Below are 16,432 nucleotides of genomic sequence, written 5' to 3' on the forward strand. Positions count from 1 at the left end.
ATATGGTGTGTTTTCCGCCTACAACTTAATACAATAGTTTTGAAAGCATTCAGCAATAGCCTATTGTGCGTGCACAAGTGAAATGTTTTTAGCGCTAACAGAAAGCTAGGAAAGCAATACATATCCAAACGCTTTGGACGCAGCGCAGAGATTCGACATATTCCGGTAGATAGTAACTGCACGTGCAGAGGCCAATTCTTTACGGCCACTACCCGTGCTACCTTGCAAGCGCTAGCAAGTGTACTAGAGTTTAAGTAATTGTTGCAGATGCTTGTGAGGACAAGTATACACGTCCACTTCCATACTTCTTAAATAGTGCGTAAAGGGTGCCATCAGCGCAACAAGAAAGGTGAGGCTTGAGGCGATTCATACAGTTGAAAGCGAGATCTTCATTTATTTATATCATACACACCGTAAGACAGCGAGAAGGAAGGTCAACAGAGGCAGAAGAATATTTTGCTCCTAATACAGAACAGTGATGTCGTGCAAAGGCATTAACGATCATCGAGGCAACATGGCGACTTTCATCAACAAGATGTACATCGGCACTGCCCTTTTTAGAAGATTGAAAGTTCGGGTAGCTCTATAAATATGTTAAATTACATGCCATGATGGTGACAACAGGTTCACTGTTGTAGTGATTATTGGTATACTAAAATTTGCAAAGACAATGACAGTGCCTTCATTCAAGTTTTCCCTTGTATAGCCCTGTTTGCCCCCCTTTTCTGTGTGCACGGTCTCTCAGTTTCATTGCTGTCTTTAGTTACCTAGAAAACCAATCAGATAACTTTGACTTTCGGAGCGTTTTTGTAGGCGTGAATATGTGCATGCCACATTCAATGACCTTCCTAAACAAATTAACCTGTTCATACACATCATCAGTCCAATCTGCGAACAACTAGTGAGCGTTTCCAAGCTATTGGTACAAGCCAACATAGTCTCCGAGGAAAAAGCTGAAGCTGCGCTTCGTGTTGCTGTCGGAACGGTTGCTGCGTTTCTATGCTGCCAGCATTAAAGAAGCATTTAAACGAGGGCGGAACTCGTCTGCCGCAACCAGGTGAACGTCGCTACGCATGACGGAAACAGTATCAAGATTCGTAAGACAGAGATCTTACCGCAACAGTTCACAGTGAAGCTTAGCTGCTGCATTGAATGGAAAGAGATAAAATACATTCTGGTGTCTTTTTCATCCGAGCTGTTACAATATTCAATCTACGGAGCACAGAATTCTGGGACACTGGTCCAAGCCTTTCTAAGCGCAGAAGGCTTGAAACGCCTTAATCCGCTGCTAGGAAACATGCGGACAGACTCAAACAATTTAAATGTTGTCGCACGCGAAGAAAAGCATAAGATCGCAGTTTCGCCTTGGATCTTTTACAGCCAAGCTATATATCTCGACCTCCCTATGGGTGTGTCGTGTCCGTAGGCGAAAACTCGGGAGGTGCGGGCCGAGTGCGATGCTGAGTTCCTTGCAGAACGAGCAGATGGCGCTCGCCTCCTCGCATCCGCGGCACCACCAATACGGGCGAAGAACAAAAAAGGAAAGAGAACCAGAAAGCTCGCCTTCGCGCATGGCGTTCTACACAATCGCTTCCCGGTAGAGATTACGGTTTCATAAGCTGCAGTTGCTGGGAAGCGGCAACTGGAGCTTCCAGGCAAGATCATGGTAGCTTCCAACGGCCCCGCCAGATCATGCGTGGCAAAGTGTGAATAATTTTACATATCAAGAGCCAGGTGCAGTTTTAGTTTCGCAGACGCGTCTCGCACAGACACGGCAGATACTAGAAAGAAACACTTGTTGTCCGTATGCAGTAGTACGCTTGGAAGTGCCAGAACAATGATTTTCTTTTCCGATTGGTATTGTAACTTTGAAAAAGCCCTAAATTAACCAGCAAACCGGGGCGTTGTATGGACTGTTACTGCCGATTTTGATAGCCGTTTCTTGTTCTTCGCGCAATAAGGGACATGCGACATTTTCTTAGTTAAACAATCCATTCCAATCGACACGTCTGTCTAGTCACTTATCTTCGTCAGAGAAGCATAGGCTAGTGCTGGAATTCTTCGGGGGCAGCGCATATACTTATGTTTATAAGGCGTCACATCGACGCTCATCGCTTCTTGTGCTGGTACTGTAGACATAAAAAAATGGTTTATTTAAGAACACCGATAAGAAAGGTGAAATATAGAGTGATTTATTCTTGTTAGACTTGTTTATGCCTAAGTCCAGACGGGCCGATAGCGTGTAGACGTACTCGGTGGGTGCGCTAAGCCTAAGCTTCGGTGGAAGGTAAAGATCTTGGCGCGTCTTTGCGTACCGGGGGATTGCTAAAATTTGCGTATTTGAACTTCAGAGCCTTTTATCTATTCATTTTTAGTACACTAGGGTAAGTGGAAGCGCACGCATCACCTCGGCTTTGTTATCAGTGCGATAGTATCAATCAGCGACACCGTTCCTGGGAGTCCGTTCGAACGCGTCTGAATGACTTCTGGGTTTCGTGTCGACTCCACAACAGTGCGACCACAGTGACAACTCGCAGCCATAGTTTGCGTACAAACTACTAAAAAACGAGGCGTCATCTGCGTTTTCGTGATTTTGTTCAAGAATATAGCTATCCCCCAGTCAAAAGGCAAATGCAAAAAAAAAGAATCTAAAGTGATCTTCAATGTCAAACAAGCATGCATAAACAAGGCAGCTCACGCACCTTTATTCCAAGCTATGACACAAAATAAACTTTTATGACTCAAGATATAGCGTTATTAAAGACAAGATACTAATATCTAGCCCTGAAACTGTATAAAGCATTAAATATTCAACAGCACCTATACTTATTGCGCACTGGAACCAGTGAGGCACAAATGCAAACAGCGCAGTTTCCCGTGCGAGCCAGCGAGCTGCTGCGAGAACCAGCACGTGTGCAGCACAAACCAGTGCATCACAGCGTCACAGTGACCCAGCTCTTATCCAGCGTTCCCACTGGTGTCCCAGGGGCTCCCAGCGAGCGCCAGCGTCCCCACTGCTATCCAGTGGCAAAAAATTGGCTGCGGCTTAGCTCAGCTAACCCTGGATATGCAAAGCGAAAGCTTGGTTTAGCTTAGTTAAATCTCGGTTTCACTTGGTTAACCTTTGATTTAGCTGTAATTAGTATACTTAGATATACAATCATTGTTAAGCCAGGTATGACGGCTGTGCCTAGGTCGGTGGAAAGACATGACTGTGATTAGGCTTGGATAGAGACGCATCGTTTGACGGTGCGACGCCTGTCAAGCCACAGGCAAAGCGCAAGTGCTAGACATGCAAGGAGACGCCGCGAACATGCACAGCGCGGCAGCAAAAACGGAGAGGGCGCGAACGCGGTCACTACATTGAACTCGACGGTGCGACGCCTGCTGCATTCCGGACCCTCTACAGTGAAGCAGTTCGCGGGGCGATATCCGCGGGCTGGTCAGACGCCCCTTGGCGACGACGGCTCAAAGCCTCCGGCTCCCTCGCAACGCTCAGGCAAGACAGCCCAGCCCTGCCTCGCTCTCATCCAAGGCCAAGCTCGCACTGACTAGGCGTACGCGGTGCTCCTCTTAGCCTGGCGCGCGGCGAGTCAAGTGGTCAGGCGGCGACCCAGTTGCGGAGAGCGCATGCGCTAAGCCGGCGGCGGAGCTCGGCGCGGCGACTCACGTGATGTGTTGTCAAGGCTACGGCGCAGCTGTAGACGAATGAAGGTCAAATTGCTGGCGACGTTGAAACTCGGCTCGACGCAGTTAGTAAAGCTCTCGTTTTAAAAAAAAAACGTGCTGTTTTCACACTGGATGGCATTCGAAAGCTCTGGTTTTTTCTATAGGGCAGTCAACAAGTATATTGAGTAGTGCAAGCAACGGACCTATACAAAAGTAAAAAAAAATATCCTTCACAGGTGTATGCCAATCGGACAATTGGTACGTAAAAGACAATCAAGCTATACAAGTGTGTTTTCACAATCTCCTTCTGCAGTACTAGAAGCCAGTAAGCTGGCTTGCTCGTGGAGCCGGCGACACAGCCTGGTCGGGAAACGTCACTAAGAAAAGCCAGCCACAATGCGCGGTCGAATGAAGTGCTGTGCTGAGGCACGATCGTAGATGGCTGTTCTTAATGATATATCTACCACGCAGCCTGCGTTGTTGCACCACGGCTTCAGCTTTCATCACCACTGCCAAGGCATGAATGACACAGGGCGCGTATGCTTCATCGCGACCTCTGTTTGCAGGAAATGAACTTATCGGTTCTATAAAATTTGATCACGTCCCATGGGTTTAACATTCTCACGCAGCAATTTCACGCAGCTATTTCACTCTAGTTTCTGATTTTGTTGAGCCACCGAGAATCAAGTTCAAGGCTGCCAGACGCTCCACAAAGAAAAACGACAAATAGTAAGCCTGATAAAAAATTTTATTACGGGATTAGAGGTTCTTTCGAGACATCGCATCGAAAATTAAGAAAGAAAAAAAAAAACGCTGCGTAGCGTACAGTGCCGTTGCTATTGAGCAGCGACCCACTGCAACGAAAACATCGTACATCACACTTAACGCCTCCACCGTTCACACAATATTGTAGTCCTTTCGAAACTTTGTTTTGTACCTTCTATTCCAGATCGCAAACTGCCGTTCACCAAACCGCGTCCAATAAGGCGGCTATAGATTTATAGCCTCGATAAGAATGGCCTGAAACACACATTGTTTCTCGGGACACGCAGACATTCCATGCTTCTAGATCGTAGCTAACGATTTTTTAAAGAAAAGCGAAAGAACGAAAATTCATACATGAAGCGCGACTCCGTAAAAAAATTAAGTGTACCTGGTAAACGAAGTGAAAATTTGATCCGGATGTCAATGTCGCCTGTATGAACCACGCGGCCTGTCTGCCTATGTGCTCGCCAACAATTCTAACGAAGACCTCTAACAGAGAAACTTATTTTATAATGCCGCCATCACAAGCCATCGCAGCAGAGGGCGACGACGGCACTGTTGCAGTTTTTAAAAGCAACATAATTGGACAGGCGGCTGTAGCCTGAACAGATGCTTATAGTGCTGCAAGTGCTACGGTGCTGTGCAGTGGCAGCATGCGGCGACAGTGAGCGACTGTGATTGTATGTCCATGCTCCTTTCTTCCTTTATCTCTACTTTGTTATCACTTTACCTCCCCCTCCCCTCTCTCCCCAGCGTAGGGTAGCAAACCGGATCTTCCCCTCTGGTTATTCTCCCAGCCTTTCCCCTTTCCTATGTCTCTCTCTCTCTCTCTCTAACGCACAATTCAAGACATTTTCTGTCCCTACGAATTTTCAGGAAAATCCTACGGGACGGCGAACAATATCGCCAACTGCCACGCGGGGAAGCCGTCGAGGTGGCGCAGTTGCTAAGGCGTTCCGGCAACGCGTTGTAATTTACTTTTTTATATAGTGTTCGTGCCCTTTCAGAATCACTACAGCATGAAAATATTTTGAGCGTGTATGCCGTTCGAAAATGTATACACTGTTAAATAATTTGCACACATAAAATCAGGAAAGGATCTAAATTGGTCTTCAACTCACACCCTTACATCCATAAAGGGTCTCAGGATGGGAGTTACTGATAGATTTCACAAAGTTATTTTACATTTTACTTCGTTATTCAGGTATCCTACGCTCTACTGAATGCTCAGCTTGCGCGTTTACTTTAGCGAATGAAATTGGCTGCTGCTGTCCATTTGTGGTGTTCACATGATAGACATGGCCCATTTGCCAGATATAGGCCTAACCTAACCTAACCTAACCGCCAATTGACGAGACATTATTTCTGGCGCGTCCATAGTTAAACATCTGTATGTCATTGTCATGACTATTTCTTTGCGACCGTGGCCTTAATATGCGAAATAGCTTTTTTGCCAGGTGCATACATTTCCATTTCATCCAAACTTTCGTTCTATATTTAGCCGCTTACATAATGATCACAGGCCCTACGTGCATGTTAATTGAACAAGAACGGCGAAGTGAATGACTTCTGGGGGGGTATTCTGTAAGAGTCCACCTAGTGGACTGTCCATTTCGGCCGCTGCTGATGGGATGCAGTGGCTGATAGGAGGAGATGGGCGGCCCTAGCCAATCAGCAGTGGCCGAAAAGGACAGTCGACTAGGTGGACTCTTACAGTATACACCCCCCCTCCCCCCGGGGTGTTCTGTGCACTGCTATATCTACCTTGCGAAACTCCATACAGTAGTATGTCAATATGCCCACGCAATTCTGGTACTTTTCCACACGTACGATGGTAAAGATACGAGGAAGTCTTCAGTTTGATAACACGTTGTGGTTCTTGGGTCGACCATGCCTTTCAGTAGGCCCAGTTATTTACTGACACCACTCGGTATTCATTTGGTATTACAAGCTATTAGAAGTGAATCCCGCAATATTCACGTACTGACCTGGCCAAGAATTATTATAGAGAATTTTCCACCTGGTACAAAAAATAAAGGAAATATAGCATGGTGTTTTGTGACGCTAAGTTCAAGGTACAACATAAATGGCAGCATTAATCTTAAATTGTGGAGTGTTGCATCGTCAATCCAAAACATGAAGGGCGTGAGAGATTGGTTATATAATTAAAGAGAGTAAAACTATTGTGCTTTCAAATGTTGCGACGGACTTCTTATAATTTAAAGTACTTAAGCTTAAGCTTAACTTAAGCTTGTCTATCGGAACATGCTTATATTTAGCTACTTACTCTAACTCACACGAACACATCTGCAGACACTCTCGAAAGCGACCAATAAAGAACCAAGTTCACAAAGCTTTTTTATTCGTAATTGTTCTCGGCCATTCCCTGACTACCTTCGTTGTTATGTTCAGGCTCACGCTTACCAGGAATTCTATAGCGTAAGAGGTTTCTGTGAATATGGGTCAAGAACGAAAAAATGTTGCAACTCACCTGGCAAATTACCTAATATTAGGTGATATTACTTGCACTATGAGTTACTTAGGTAAATTACATTAACTAGATCAAGTGTTAAACGAATTATCAAAACGCAATTCTTCACATACAGAAATTATAACTATCGAGGAAAAACGCACTTGTCATGTTTACAAATAAGCTGGAAAAATAAATCACGGTGTCCGTATACAACCCCGCTCACGTAACTACTGAATGAGCTAGTTCCATAAACAAACCAGGAGCGGGCCCCGCCCATAAACTGCGATCTCTACCTTCGTTCTCTCTGTTGCACATACGCACACTTTGTTAGGTTCATTTAGCCGGGCGCACATTACATGCACGAGATCATCACTGTCGTGCTTCTACTAATACATGTTTCGGTTTTTGTTGATTTGGTGACACGAATGGTAAAGAGATGCAGTTCCTGACTACCTGCATATGCCAACGGTGCCTATTTAGAGAAGAATCGGCTGTACCACAGCACACATTTGCCTTCAGCGCAATTTGGCGCACGGTCATTAGGGCGGCAAATTCACGTAGGTCTTAAAGGTGTAGTTTTGCTAGTTGCTTATGCGTTCACTTCATTTCCATATTTCTCTTTCGTGTCTGCTACAGCTCACGGTTCATTCTCAGGCGAAACTAATAAACAGCGTGCACCAGAAAACACCGTGGTAGCTTCTGCTTCCACACAAATTAAATGAGAAATTTCCTGTCTTTTTTTTTCTCACTAGTTCCGCAACACGTATTCATAGAAGCTACTGCACGTTAACGTCCTGATTGTGGTGAGACGCTTTATTGTCTCTCATTTGCTAGTAGGATCAAAAATGATGTAAAAATATTAGGCCATTCCCAACGACTACTTATATCTACCAATGTCAGGCAGAGTTAACACAAGGGTGGTTTGAGAAGAGTTCTCGTCTCTACAATTAGATACGAATTGGAAGCAGGTTCGCGCGGCCGGTCCCGTCGCATGGTAACGATATCGACAGCGCATGTGTGACCCACACGTTGTCAGTCAGGAGGTCTCCAGATACACGTGCACCGTGTTCGGTAGCGAAAAACTAGGCCAAGATGATGCACCATCACAATTCGCTCAATTGTCCCTGCTGCAGCGGTGCCTCTTAGACCAGGGTAGCGTTCTAGCGCCAGTTGTTTCAAATAGCCAGTTTTTCATAGGCAGGGCATTGCGACAAGTTAAATGCTCGGGTTGTACGGGCTAGAAATCACTATGTGATTAGAAAGCACGCCATAGTAGGGGACTCGGGAATAATTTTGACCACATTCAATGTGCACCCAGTGCACGGTACAGGAAGCGTTCTTGCATTTTCGAGCTGCATTGAGCTTGCACTGAGCTGCATTGAGCTTGCATTGAGCTGTTATCGCCCACAGACAGAGGTTCGGTCCCACCATCTGTCGCGCATTTCGTGCTAGAATTACAGGAAGACTTTAACCACTTTGGATACGCGTAGCAGAAAGCGTGTTCGAGCGTCTACGAACGGCCTCATAGTGAGCACGAAATCGGAAGTTGGTGAGCGATACGAGCTACAGAAACACCACTTTGGTAAATAGCAGTCTGCAAGGTCGCCAGTTACGCAGGCGCGATCAGCTGTCGAGATGTCACAATCGTGATATCCGAAGCATGCTATCGCGTACCTTATAGTTTGCCGAGCTAAGTTCTGGCCTAATATTTTGTCGACAAAAAAAACTGCGAGGAGCTAGAACGCCACGCTTAACCTTTATACAGAGCTTTGCTTCACCTTCGGGGGACACCGACGACACACTTGGACCGTGCATGTTAAATACTGGCTGTTTCAACGAAGTGTATCAAGTAGTCACACGTCATCTTGGAAAAAATCCTGTTTCTCTTAAGTTGTCATGTGCGATATATGCTTCAACGTTTAATGAAATACATCATGAAATTAGACTGTAAAAGGCGGACACCGACCGAGAACTCTGGTCGCTGAATATTTATTAGATTTGAACACGAAAGGTTGATTAAGAAAAGAGGCGGCAATTTTCTTCGTAGTGCCACACAACTGTATGTCATTATGTGTCACATTCACTCCACAGAGTTTATGCTGTTCATTTTCGCGAGTTTTCAGTTTTTTTTGTTGTTTTTTTACTCTTTTTCCCCGCCACGTTGCATGATAGCCAAGCGGAAGCATCAGCATGATTAATTTCCGTCTTTTTCCTTGGCATTTAAGAATGAATGAATGAATGAGTTTATTTCTACTGTTTACAACAGAAAGGAAGCAGAAGCTAAAGGCCATGTGGCCTGACGGAGGCTTCTGCTTCCACAACAATTCGGCACGCAGGCCGTACGCAGCAACATGCATCATACATATATACTGAAATAAACTGGAGAGTCGCGAGACAGAATATTATTTTCGTGAAACAAAACATGTATACCAGAAATATGAGAAACCAACAGAATACTCAAAGTACGATGCATTTTGTTTCAGACAGACCACAAGCAGAAAACAAAAGAAACAAAAGACTGACAATTTATACTGTGGTTCTAATCAGACAAACTCAATATTGTTGAGAATGAGAAAATTTTTTAATGGTTCATTCGAATATTCTATAATTTCATCGTCAAAATCACGTAGGCGATTTAGTAGTGAAGGTGCCTGGTAACTGACTAGTTTACTGACTAGTTGTTCAGTTGCTTATTTATCGCTCTCTCTCTCTCTCTCATCACGTCTGTCTTATTTATCACTGTGAGGTACGGCGTTGCAAGGCCTTCAGCACAAGTTTTTGTTCCTCCTCGAAGCACTGGCGAAGTGGGGCGTCTCCTCGCCTGAAGGAAGCGCGTCATTTTGTTAGTCAATCACTTTAACGGAACTATGGTGGTGCAGGGGTTCGAACAGGTGGCGCGCCATTGAAAAGCCATCGGTTGCCATGCCCATGGCAATCTATTCTGCCCCGTACATCGGTGATTGCGTAAAATAAGCTACTGAGAAAGTCCCTGAAATGTGTGAAATTGTACAGTCATAAGCTAACGGCAAATAACTTGAAGTATTGCATTTGCGGTGGCCATTACATGAGACTGAAAATCAATTTGGAAAGAGGATGAAGAAGTAGTCATAGGGTGAGGAGAAGTGCAGTAACTGCTTGCTATAGCTCAAATCTGGGCCACTCGGTTACTGGCATTGCAAAACGTGGTTACAACACTACGCAAAACAGAGACACAAGCACGGAATACACAGGATGGGCACTGGTCCACAATGAGTGTCTCGCGCATGGTGGGCACTTCACCGTGGTGCTAGGGGAAGTGAATTTTGAATGAGAATGCAGAAGAAACAGAATGAATAATAGAGTAAAGCGCATAGATTGCAAATGTCGAAATCACGAACTGGAGGAGTAAATGTCCGTCCAGCACTTTCTCTTATCGTAGTTATGGACTGCATGTGTACTTATAGACTCCCGAGATAGGCGTGTGTGCACTACGAAGGCTACGAGAACCTCATGTGATCCATTCTATTAACATAACGTTGTGTTTTAAACAAATCTGTGAGCCGACATTATATTTTAAGCTTTTTTTTAGGAATCGTAGTGGCAGACTCCTATTGCGAAGGATTGGCGAAGAATGGGCAAATACCGAGTGGCATATATTAAGTGGCTAAATGGAAGAAAACAATGTAAACCTAATAATCGGGTAACCATAACTCATCATTCAATTAACAAATGGATATCGTTTTCAGACTCCTTCCGTCCGAAATTATATGTTGAGGTTTTTGCATGCAGTTATGTAGTATTTATTTTTACTGCGCAGAACAGCGTTGCCAATACTTGATCAGCATGGACCACTTTTTTTATAAGCCACTTCATTGGTAGTTTCTTATAACATTTGCATATACATCCACAATTTTATACGCCGACACAGAGACAGACGCAACAGCACCCATCGTACAGCAGTCAAGCAGCCACACGACACCCGGGAAAGTAGGTCAGGCTTCGTTTTAAAAGGTGTAATCTTTGAATTCAATTGCCTTAAAGTCTATAAACATTTCGTAAATCTTTTTCTGAGTAACATTAGTAACCGCCAAAAAAATTTTCGCCTTCGTGTTCGTCTTGCTTCTACAGATCGTCCCACTTCATCATTTGCACAATCTAGGCAGCTCATTTCACTTCGCGGTAGGCTTCCACTAAGAACTGGCCCCACAATAATGTGGGGAAGCTAACCGCGATAAGTAATTCGTCAAAATGTCCAATGCATTTTTTTTTCGCTTAGAGGCACGTATAACCTAGAGACGTTGCAATAAGTACCAGAGTCCCTTTGATGCTGATTAGTTAAGCAAAACGTGTTGTTTGCAGTACGTTGCATATTCGAGTCTAGTAGAGGGAAGCTAGCTCTTGCGCCCCATCTGTGCGTCTTGCATGCTGTTCCTCTTCGCCATAGTTCTTATTTCTGCTAGTTATATACTTTCACTTATGTCATGCAAAATAACTTTTCTAAAGTATGTGGTGCCATTGACCCAAAGGTTTGTTTAGGCTAGCATTGATACTGTAAAGCTTATGCGCTGTTACCGCTTGGGTTGAAGGGAAACACGCTTTCATGATGCAACACCTGCGCCTCACGATAGGAACGCCAGAGCGCTTACAGCTGTTGAAAAGTTGTTTTTGTGCTTTCTCAGCCCGGACCATCGCGAGTGTCTGGATATCTCTGAGGATAGAAGCAGCGCAAATTGTTGTTGATTTTTCACTTTAGCAGAGTTTTCTAGTCAGCAACGGTTTGTTTATTGAAATCAAAGCCTCAAGCTAGGCGTCGAAGAACAACGGCCATATCTGCTTCGTAAAACTGGAAACACGTGCTTGTCTCATGCACAATGACCTTCCCAGTGAGAGAAAGGTTAAACTTTCCAGCTTTGCGTAGTTTCTACATTTGTATATTTTTACTCGCTTTACCATCCCATTACTCCTTTCAAGCAACACCCTTTTTCGAGAGGGGTGCATAGCATAATTTCAACGGTCTCGACATGTACTTCTCGCCGGGAGTACTTTGATAAGGCACAATAAATGTTGCGATCTATTTCTTCTTGCATCAGCAGGACACCCATCAAAGTTGTAGTAACCGCGGTTCGCAACGAGTAGTGGACCGAGATGTGAAATATATCAAAGACCTAGATATCACCTGCGTGAGCTGTTACAATTTTTACTTCAATCCTTTCCATTGAAGAGTCTGCTATGTACTTGTAGGATATTACTCTCCTAACGAGGGGCTTCTTTAGAAATCAAACAACAAAGACGATAATCATCGCTAATGACAGTGGTGTCGTAATACGATTAAGAGTCCAACGTATCGTACAATAAACATGACTTAAGAAAACCCTGTGGGCTTGTGCAACATCTCAGACTCATGACCGATTTCCAGTGAAGCAGTTTCTTTTGAGCAGTTGACATTATGATCTCAGTTGCCTGCAACCAAACAATACACTTTTAAGCGTTGTCCGTGTATAAGCCTTTTTATCACTTGTTTACGCAATTTTATGAAAGGCCGTTTGCCACTAAACCAAGTATAACTTCGCACGACATCAGCCATAATTACAGTTCCGTCTGCACTAAGTCTTACCACGGTGTCTGATAATCTTCCTAAGACAGCGGACTAACTTCGGCACCACAATAGTACCTCACAGATTGAGCTTAGCTTGTACACGTCACCCATAAACTGCCGGTTTTTCGCAGTATATGTATACGAACGAGAAGAAGAGAAACAGAGGGGATTGATTTTTGTAACTCACGGCCATATAAAGCCAACAATCAATGAAGCCAAGTAAATCATAGAGGTAATTGGGTGTGTTTGGTATTGAATTGAAGAAACGAATGAAGAAAATGGTAATAGAAGTGGACGAAGAGACAACTTTTCGCTAGTGAGAACCAAACCATTAAACTTCGCATTACGCGTGCGATGTTCTACCAATTGTGTTACAGCGACAATCATCAATCCATCTACTAATATAGGTATTTACTAATATTTATTATTATTTATTATTATATTAGTATTTATTACTATACAGGTATATAGCGAAGCTCGCGTGAAAATCACCGCGGGAAGGCTCGGCGATCGTCAAAGTGTCATCAGCGGGTGAAGCCCGTCGGTTTTTATACGTGCCTCGTTGAAGGTGCCAGCGTAATCACTGGTGCCCGCATGTCTTCCAGAAAGTACTTCACATTATGTGTCCCGCATAGAATCAGGTTACACACGGTTCAGTAGCAACAGACAACGGATAGAACCATCGAGAACCTTCGGGAAACTTCCGAGTCATACAGGCGCGCCCTGCGCCAAGCGATAACGTTCAACATTGTTAGCTGGAGAAAAGCTGTCTCCGGAGAAAGATAAAGAAGTAGACGTGCCAATACAATCTTAGGTCCTGCAGGTGCCCTTGTACTCTGTCTGTATGAATGTAGGTACAATGTGTGTAAGATGAACATAAACCGAAACCTAAATGCTCGTATCGTTAGACTGACTTGGGTATACCCGGTACATAAAGTGACATCTTGCTTGGGAAGCTCCCCCACAAATTTCTAGGCTGCATTATTCGGCGACTCTGACCTCGCGACTAGCTCTCTTATTATTGCTTTGATTTCAAGAAACCATTTGATTTGCGATGCATCCCTTATTAGGTCCTACCTATCATATTCCTCGTTGTTCTGGAGTTGCATCAGATACCCTAGAAACTAATCTAAGCGAACTAACGAAGGGTCCATTACAAAAGTTCGTGGCATAGCTGTAGGCTAACAGGCATGTGACCCCCATTTCTTAAGTATTATGTTTTGGAGATATCTCTGAAGGAGAGTTACAGCTTTCCCCTTCCTTATACCCACTTATTCGGTTTCTTAAGGTCCCTTATCGCAGTGCACGTGGGAGATTATTTCATGCCATGCACTTACATGAGCAGTAGGGCCGAAGACGTGAGACAAACATATTGGTGAGAAAAGCATAACGATGAAAGTTAGAGTTCTCACAAGTAACAAGTTGACGCTTGGTTACAGCAGAAGTGTTAACCCTGGTGGCGCCTAGTTTTCGCATTCTATTTGGAACTTATTCGTATCAAATGGTGCTCCTCCACAACAAACTTGCGGTGGTAATAGCCACCGGCTTCAACCACCCAATACAAGAATGAAACGAACAAAGACCAACCACATGTCGCACAACAGGTGGAGTCGTTCAGCATTTCTTGGGCAAGTGGGAGCTTTCTCCTTTAACACACTTTATTGGCCGTAGTATAGTTTGATAGCACGCGCATTACGTTTGTTCTTTTCAAATAACTGTATAGTTGTCGATACCTAACGTTTCTTTCAATGTTTTGTGTTTTAGTGGTTTTGTTTTGTCAACTAATCTAGATGTTTTTTCAGCAATAATATCGTATGCGTATTTTACGTAAAGCGCTGATAACAACATAGTCGGTATTTGGGAGGCCACAACTTCTGGTGCTTGAATCGGTACACAAAGGCACCTGTGGTTGCTCTAAGCATTCTGTGTGTTTTTTTTTTTCACTCGTAAATAAAGTCAGGAAATCGCTTAACGAAAAAGGAAAACTGTTTTTGCACAACACATTTGATTCAGTAAATTAGTTCAAAATTATAGGAAAGGATGCACAATAACTAAAGGTCTAGCCGCCTGCGAAGACACTGCTGGTGTGTTCATTTTTGTAGTATAGTGAGGAGCTTCTCGCAAACTTTCACGTGAACAGAAGAAGAAAGAAACAGTTCGACGTACATTACACAACAAGACATACGCATTCAAACGAGAAGGATGTCCATTGCTAAGTGACAGCACAATCTAAGCTATCCTTCTGCGAAACTAATACACGGCTTAGAAAATGTAAAGCTACATAAAGCGACAAATGCAATTTGTCATCACGCAGTCGCAATTTCTCTATCATGCGCAATAACAACGTTGTCACTCCTTGCCCTAGCGTTTGTGTGAATTTTTCACCGACATTTGATCAAGGCCGAATTTGCTGTTTCATGCTGGTTCTTGCAATTGCAAAATTTGCTATTTGCTATGTGTAAGCTGTTGGTCGCTTGATCTTTTGTATTGTTTTTCTCACATTGAAATTTTCTTTTTTGCCGGCACAAGTTGAGGCCAGCATTGTTTCGTACTGTAATGTTTGTGTTGTCGGTCCTGACTCAGTGCCTGTGCCTGCTGCGGCTAGCCTCAGGCAGGTGCCCGTCAAGTTGCTGTGTGCCACTGTTTCCGTAAATCCTCCATAAGTTTTACCCTTATCGAAATAAAGGCAATTCAATATAAATTCAAATAGGACCGGTTGCTGCATATACATCTTGAATCACTAGCGCTACCCGATGCGACAAAAGCGATAGCCGCTATTATTGTTTCTACTTAGACACGCGGTCAAACGGCTCGGGGATGAGAGATGAACCAAAAACAGCTGCAAAACGTGCTCGGCCAGCGCAATTCTGAAAACGAGTCCGGCAAATCCCGCGAGAAAATGCGCATCCCATTTCGTCCTACCTAGACTAACGTGAACGCTTTCGAGTGTTATTTTATCGTTTATGAAAACGTTGTCCATGTGGCTCCGAATGTATGAAACACGAAATGTTTATCCCCAAGTGAGCGGGGAGGGATCAATCACTTGTTCATCACGCTCGGTTTGCTGGCATACACGGTGAAAATTCTGATACCTGTGGCTGTTGGCATCTGTGAAGCGGGAAATACGCTGTCATTTCTCAAAATTCTCCATTGGTATGTGCCTGCTCGAAATGCATGCGGATGACCTGGGCCATGATATGTTTGGTTACACCAGATAGACTGCAGTCAAATGCGGCCACGCTGGCCTCATTTCCAGCTACGTGCTTCAGATGCGTTTGCGGAATAAATCCTGTTTAATAGCGCTGTACGAATGCACAGTAAATGCATTGGAACGTGAAAGCTACACAGGCGGCCGCATATCGATAGGGGCAAAATGCGAAAACACCCGTGTACTTAGATTTAGGTGCGTGTTAAAGAACCCCAGGTGGTCAAAATTTCCGGAGTCCTCCACTACGGCAGGCCTCATAATCAGAAAGTGGTTTTCGCACGTAAAACCCCCTATTTTTTTTTTAAAGTGAAAACTAATGGAATAGTCCGTGAACATGGTGCTTATTTTGTGAGCTTTAGTTGTGTTGTATATAAGACTAAATAAAATATAGGTCATGCACTCGGATATTTGCGAACCATGTTTAAAGGAAAGTTTTTTTGCATAATATAACTTGTAAAACTTCTGTATATGGGATACATCGGTGTTTCTGCTACAGCTATCAATACCCAGTGCTGCTTTTGGTGAACTAGCTCTCCCAAACCATTCTAAACCCGATTGACTGTAGATTAGCCTATCACTGCTGCAGATTGAGCGTTATCGATGGTTTAGATGAAATTCACCAGGAGCAACAAATAAAAAAAGGAAGGAGGATGTTAGCCCATCCATATAACACGCTTTCATCAGCATGGCAATCAGATGGATGAGTAGGGTTTTTGGGTTCCGCGTACACAACGTAGCAGTT

This window comes from Dermacentor andersoni, chromosome 9, assembly GCF_023375885.2.
Source record: "Dermacentor andersoni chromosome 9, qqDerAnde1_hic_scaffold, whole genome shotgun sequence".
NCBI lineage: Eukaryota > Metazoa > Arthropoda > Arachnida > Ixodida > Ixodidae > Dermacentor > Dermacentor andersoni.